The sequence below is a fragment of the Limulus polyphemus genome, unplaced genomic scaffold (assembly GCF_000517525.1).
Source record: "Limulus polyphemus unplaced genomic scaffold, Limulus_polyphemus-2.1.2 Scaffold3771, whole genome shotgun sequence".
Taxonomy (NCBI): domain Eukaryota; kingdom Metazoa; phylum Arthropoda; class Merostomata; order Xiphosura; family Limulidae; genus Limulus; species Limulus polyphemus.
This window is the reverse complement of record NW_013669381.1, coordinates 93,562-101,421: the sequence shown is the minus strand read 5'-3', so window position 1 is coordinate 101,421 and position 7,860 is coordinate 93,562.

Sequence of the window (7,860 nt, the reverse complement as noted above, 5' to 3'; positions counted from 1 at the left end):
TACACTCTATCCCAAAACTGTAACAAAACTGATTCAACTTCATTGGCTTCTGTGTTAAAAAAAAACAAAAAACTCACAGCCATAGCATGGATAGGCCTGGACTAGAACGTCTATCAAAGCAAGCTTTAAGGATTAGAATGCTCCATCCAAAGTGCAATCAAGGAAACAGCAGAATCACTGCTTTATCATGGGTTATAGCTAATATCTCACTGTTTAGTCCATTAAGGCTCAATCTCCCCAACAGTGTGACCAATAAAAATGTACTTTTGTACACATGAGCGAATACTTTTTGTATGCACTGGAATTCCATCTTCAGGTTCCCAGACACAAATTCAAAAGTGCGGCAAAATACAAAACATTGTCGATGTAGACCAAGCATCATTCCCATTACAGTCCCTAAAGTGTAAGGTGATTGAAAGTAGCTGGTGCATTAAATAGACCAAATGGAATGATGTGTAATTCATTCAAGCCATCTTTTGTGCTAAAAGCAATCTTAGCCTTGATTTCATCATTTAGCTAAACTTATCGATATCCAGATGCCAGACCCAGGGTGTTGAAGCAACTAGAGCCTTCTAATGTAGTAAATAAAAGGTGTCAATGCAAATTACCATGTTCACCTATCTAAAATCAACAATGAATCTTGGCATATAATCTTTCTTCTTGACATCACTGCTGGAGATGACCAAGCAATCTTCAAAAGTTGAATGAATCTATCCTGCAGCATATAATGTATTTCAGCATTTGTAAACTCCCTAGTGGTCCTAAGAAGCCAGCACAGTGATTGTTTTGTTGGATGTGTATTGCCTAGGTCTATATTGTGCTGCGCCACTGTTATTCACCCAGTCGGTTATCTGATCTCACAAATTCATCAGCATATTCACCTTACAACTCACCAGGTTGCTTTTGTTGCACTGAGTCTAGATTGTTAGCACAAGCATCGATCTTGGGTGTGACAGCAGCCTTGTATATGCTTTACCCAGGTTAAAAATGGAATACCACTTGTGTACATGGAAGTACCATTCTCCCCTTCATTACACACACTTGTGCAGTCCAATACTTTTGGGCTCAATCTGGGTAGCACTAAATGGCTCTCCTGTGGAGGCAGAACTGGTAGACAGGCTGTGCAGTACATTCATTCTAAGGATGCTAAAATGAGATTGAAAACAGCTGTTTCTGTTTTGTGGGTATCACCTCCTAGATTAAGTCAACGATTCACTACTCCGCTAATGTCTAGTCTATCACCATTTGCCAGAACAAAGTTGATATTCACTGGCTGTAGTGGTAGTCTCACTGAAAGATTGTGAGATCCACTGGTGTCCTTGCCACTCTTGTGTCTACCAGAAACCCAGTCCTTCAATTTTGTATCTCTATTAGCACATACAGAGTTTCAACCAGCCCTAATGGAGCTGGACTAACCACTAAACAATTTGATACAAGTACTTCACTGTGCTCCCCCCAAGCTGGATGGCCAAGCCCTATATGGAGTCCTTACGTTTTTCTAGAGCATTTCCCATAGAATTCATTGTTTGTTGTTGGTCATTCCAGACTTCCTTATTTGATGGCAGATACTGATAACCTGCCTAATTTGCAGCTTAGCAAAGAGCTGACATTATGGGTTGGCTGGTATCTGCTGAGTTGTCTGATGGAACCAAAAACTTTGCTGTTTTTCTTCTGCAATAAAGTATAAGCAGCTCCTCCATCATTAGTCCACAAGCAGAGCAAATGCTTTGCTTTTCCCATCCTGGATGATATGTCTATGTGGAGGCACTGGCTGTGGCTGCAGTGTTTATCTCATTGTTGGACCATGTAGCAACATCTACCCAAGTGATAGCACACACCCTGTATATTGATCTTGCTGTAGCATCAACCTCTTGTGTGGACCTCACTGTGTCATATATCCTGTGGGTGGACCTGCATAGCTCTATCTTCTCACTGAAGATCAATATGGTTGCATTGCATTTCCATCTTGTGGAGGTAGCTGTTTGTTAAGCCTTCAGTTGGGTCTAGCCCTGTGGATTGGAGGTACCTTATTCACATCATATGCTGGTGGAAATACTATTACAGCTGCCACTGAAAACTTTTTTCTCTCCATTGGCCCATTTGAAGTGACCACTTCAAAGAGGGTTGTGATGGACATCACTTCCATAAGAATGAAGATATCTCTCCCTTCCAGATGCTGTAGCATAAGCTCATTGGGAGGTCCATCAATGAACTTATGGACCAGAATGTTTTCCCAGTTTGCAGAGGACATTAATGGGAATGCCATCATGGGCATTTGACATAAATAGTTCATGTATGTGGCTAGTCCCTCCATGCTGATCCTCTTCTGAGCCTTGAGCTGAGCCTAATAGATCACTTGATTCTTCAATGAGTAGGATAAGTGACATAGCTCATACATGACTGTCTCTCAGTCGTTCTGCTGCTCCTCGTCCAGAGATTTGACAATGTCAAGGGACAAACCACCTAAGCATAAAACCAGGTATTGTATAGTCTGTTCTTGAGTCCATCCCTTTGAAGTAGTGACCTGCCTGAAACATTCAAAGAATTGTTCTAGGTCCTCTTTTGTTGTCCCCTTGGAAAATTGGGTGCATGATCTGCTTGGCTTACAGAATCCTGTGCACTGGCCCAAGTCTCCCCTCTGTAATTTTGACTAATGCCAAAAGGAAATGATTCTAATGTCTTCAGTTCTAGATGAAAACTTCTAACAGGAAGTCCAACTCTCCAATGTGATGATCAGTCATTGGTCGAGGGCTACAGGGTTATGAACTACTCAAAGTGGTTCATTATACAGTCCTGCATGATCCCAGATATCACGAGCTGCTATTGAGGTTATGGGGAATTTTTCAGTCGTGAAAGGTACTTTATCCCATGGCTCACGGTCTTCATTCATTGATGTCCATTATCTCTCTTGCGAGGAAAACAATTCTAACTGGTGGAAATAATCCACTGGTGTCACATCCAGCCTCTCTCTCTTCCATAGTCACTGATGGTCTGAATCACAGCTGGGAATGCTGTTCTCTAACTGGGGACAGCATATGAGTCTGATAGAGTCCTCTACACGTAGTTTCGAACTCGCCAAGTGCTGTTCTACTTTGATGATCCTCAGTTGTCCTTGCTTACCCTCCAGTAAGATTGATGCTCAGTGGTATTTTCTAGTTGAATGATCTTGGTGTTCCAGATGTTTGCAAATCTTACTAAATCAGTTGCTATAAGTTGAACAATGTCATAGACTTCTGCAATATGGGCAAAAAGCCTATGTCCAGGAGAGATATTCTCCTAGACTCGACATATCTCTCCTTCAGTTGTCTATTTCCACCAGTAAACTTTCTCTCTGGGTCATTAATACTTCTATGTCCAGAAAATATCATCTTTTCAGTAAGAAGTATTTGCTTATTTTTTTTAAATACAAAAGATATAGCAAGGGTCATACAAACATTACCAAAACAGAAAGTCTAAAATAAATACTGTTGTAATGGCATCAACATTTTCCTTCTTATTTGCTTGTGGTATTTTCAGGTTAATTGATTTCCCTAGAAGTATCAAGTAATTAGACACTTTAATAACAACATATTCAAACAGGAAATAAGAAGAGTATTCTTTGCTTAATAAAAGTTTTCTCAGTGTGTGTGTGTGAGAATATTGAGGCTGGACAAGTTTAACACAATGTTTATTTCATCTAAACAAAAGGAAAATGCAACATACATAGCTGCTCACATGAAAATAGAGTTGCTTTTACCGGATAGTGATTAAATTCACAACTTTCTCTCAGGATAGACTATTGTAGGACTGAAAACGTTGATATTAAAATACATCTTTACTCAAAGAACTCTAGGAAGAACTATGAACTGTGAAAATGTGATTCAAATCAACGGGTAAACTCGGTTTCTTTGTTCTCTTACATCATTTGACAGCCATAACATACAGACAGTGTGGATTCGTCAGCACAGTAAATTGCAGTCGCTAATAACTTAACCCAGATCCTATATGTTACTATGATATCCATAATATACATTATCTATTATAGAGACACAAAGAAGCAAAGCATTTAGAACAAGACAATCACAAAGATTTCTGGACCACGTGCTTATAATGAAACTGCATAGAACCTAAATAAATGAAATTAAAAAAAAAATATTTGATCACTAAAGCAGGGAAAAACGTATGATATGTCTGCATATCACAGAACTATGGAAACGTTAAAAGCACATAAGATTAACGCGAATTGGTTGTTTGCTGTCTATCATAAAAATTCGTATATCAGGTTCTATTTGGGGTTTTTTAATAAGGGGCCGGATTATTTACACTAGGTGTCTGTGACTTGTTGGCGATAAATGTCAAGAATAAAAGGACAGCACAAAATGCACTTGTATTAAAATAAAGTATTCAAAACAAATCAAGTGTATGTATAAAAATTATTTACACTATTGGTTATCGCAGTTTTATCTAAAGCTTTAAATAATTCTCTTTTACGTCAAAAGTCCACACAGCTGGGTTCAATCACTTTAGAATGCAATTAACAAGACGAATTATTCTTCTCTACCCTGTTTCTTACAGTACAATCACTTCAAAAATCACCACTATAACTGTTGGTTACCACAGTTGTATCTAGAGCTTTAAATAATTGTCTCCCTTTCGTCAAAATCCACACAGTGGAGTTCAGTTACTTTAGAACACCCTTTTACAAGCAAATTATTCTCCTTATCCCTGTTAAACTATGAAACTCACTTTAAAATATCGCCCGTTACTGCTAAACTAATAATCACGCGGTCTAACTTCACTTTCACTAAATTAACGTTTTTAAAACTTAACTTTTTCTTCCTTGCGCTCACTTGGTCACATATATATAATATCCAACTGAGACCTGGAACTTTGTACAATTTACGAGACGCTACGATGTAACAATATTCACTTAAGGCAACGACAAAAATACAGAAGGTTCGAGTAACGTGACGTTAATTCACAACAATTGAACTACACACACAACACACGACTCGTGCCGAGTTATGTAACGAAATTTGTCATAACTATCGCTTTGAAAATAATTAACTTTAAACACTCTTGTTTTTAAAACTAAATCATCATTAAATATTAAATCACTAAATAAACTAAATAATAGCTCTTATACTAAACAGTCTTGTATATCCAACATCATAACTGCAGAAAGAATCTTGATATGTTATATAAAAAAGTCAAAACGAATATAAATAATAACTGACCAATGTCTGGGAAAATTCCAGTTTGTTTTAATAGAACTATAACAACTATTGAATTTCGCTAGGTGGTAGCGTGCCGGACTGTGGATCTGAGATTTGTTATTTCGCGTCCCGTTACTGCCAATAAAAGTTGACGTTGTGCATGCGTTGTAAGGGTGACGGTCAAATAAATATTATCCGGTCTCACAAAAGTAGCCCAAGAGTTGGCAATGGGCGATGTTGACTATTTGTTTTCCCTCTAGCCTATCACTTCAAAATTAAAGTGCCAAGCGCAGATAACCTTGCACGAAATCCAATAACTCAACAAAAAAGTCCTTTCCTTTTGACAGTTTGTTAAAAAAATTTCAGATGAAAAGAAGTTTAACTTTAAATTATTTTACAAGTACAACTTCTACATTTCGTAAATACAACATACAAACAGGAAAATAGGGTTTCTAAAAAATATGAAAATAAAATACGGTTTGATTCCATGTACATATATTATTCTACTGATGCTTAGTCGGCAGTGTTTTAGAATGGAAACATTTCAAGTGTGATAATTATGTTTTGAAATGATAAAGATATCTGACCAAAACGTTCGAAATATAAAATATGTTTTTCTCGAGTTAAGTTGCATCTTATTTGTTGCGATAAAGTTTTGTTATTTTAATATTTATGGAGTTCTTTAAAAATACTTTCAGGGATAATTGATTTAAATTCTATATCAAACAACTTTCCTCTTTTGTAACTTTGAATTTATATGGAAATAGCTTGTTTTTCGCTTTGTTTGTTGTTAAGCGGAAAGCTATATTTTAGCGTCATAAGCCTACAGACTGAGCTATTGAGGGAGATAATAGCAGCCTCATATGATTATTGTTTTTAATAACAGTTAAGTTCCATATTTTACAACAGCGAACAATTCTGTGCCAAATTGTAAAAGGTTCCTCAGTTTGTTTATTTCAGTGGCTCAGGAAAATCTTATTATAACTTTGTGTTGGTAGTTGTGTTACATCTGCCTTACGTCAAAATATACCTTAAACCACATAAAAATACTAACACAAACAGTTTTTTTACTGAAACGTTATTGCAGAACCTGAAGTTTCAAATCTTTATGGACGACTTACTTGAAAATATTATAAAGTTGGAAAAAGCATTTATATATATAAAATAATTATAATTAACCCAAAGCATAACTATCTATAGACAATTCGTAAAGTTGCGGGTCAACAAAACGCGTATTTGTTATACTTTCCAAAAATCAATTACTGAAAGCGAAATTGTCTTTTTCTGCATGAAAAAAAATTAAAATACAAACATTATTCTAGCCAGATATCTATTCATAAAAAAATTGAGGGATTAAAATGCTGATATAATGAAGTTTAAGTAAAATAATATCTTGAATATCATTGGTAAATGTATTGTACCTTCAAAAATACATTTATTTTGCCAAAAGAAAAACATCATACATCTCAGTAGAGACTGCTACTGCCTGTTACTAGAATGGAACAACATGGTACATCTCGGTTAAGAAAGCAGTATACATGAAATAAAGTATTTATTATAATAAATAATTAAAAACAACGTTCACTATTTACATAATTAAAACCTTATTGAGCCGTACGGTTTCCACTTTAAAACAACAATCTACATGTACAAGTTTTGACGTGATCTACGTCATCTTTAGGAGTTACTTACAAGACATACTTTATACTTTTACCCCTTTTCGCATTGCTTCATTATTATTTACATATTTCCTTGGTCTACTTTATTATTATTATCATTATTTTTGATAATTATTATAATATATCTCACTATATATCAACATATTGACTTGCTAGTCCTTCGTCTCTACTTAACACTTCGTTATTTCTAATGTTTCTCTTAATATTTAATGCTATATTACTACGAGGTTGAGCCTGATTGAAGTTTTTCCCATAATATTGTACGTTGGTTAGTTTTTACATGTTCGGTTATAGCTGAGGTTTCTATTTTATTATTTCTTATATAACTTCCATGTTCTTGCAATCTGATTTTAAATTTCTTTTAGTTTGACCAATATAAACACCACCACAGTCACATTCTGTCTTGCAAATACCCGTTTTATCTGTTAATTCTATTTTATCTTTAGCATTCCTTATCATATCTTTTATCTTATTTATTGGTGTGAAGATAAGATAAAAATTCTGCTGATTTTAAATACTTTATATAATTAACTTGTAAACTTAAACTTAAAGTTTCTTTTTTGTTTTTTTCATAAATAGATTTTAATGTAGTATTTTTACACCTTTGTTAAATTTCTTAAGTGCTTTGTCTACTATATTTGGTTCAAATCCTCTCATCAATAGCTATACACATAATTAATAACAATTCATTACTTAAATCTTCCTGTCTTGAACATATTCTTAAAGCTCTATAAACATATGTGTAAAATGCAGAGATTTTTTGTGTTTTTATATGACATGATTCTTTGTTTGGCGGCATAACAACAGTAAGTGGTTTTCTATAAACTGTTGTTTCTAAGTTACCTTCTGTTTCTTTTCTAACTAATACGTCTAAAAAATGGATGCTATTATTTTCTTCAATTTCATACGTGAATTGAATTGATGGTTCTTTACTATTTAAATAACTAAAAAATTCTTGTAGTTTGCTGTTGCCATGTCGCCACACC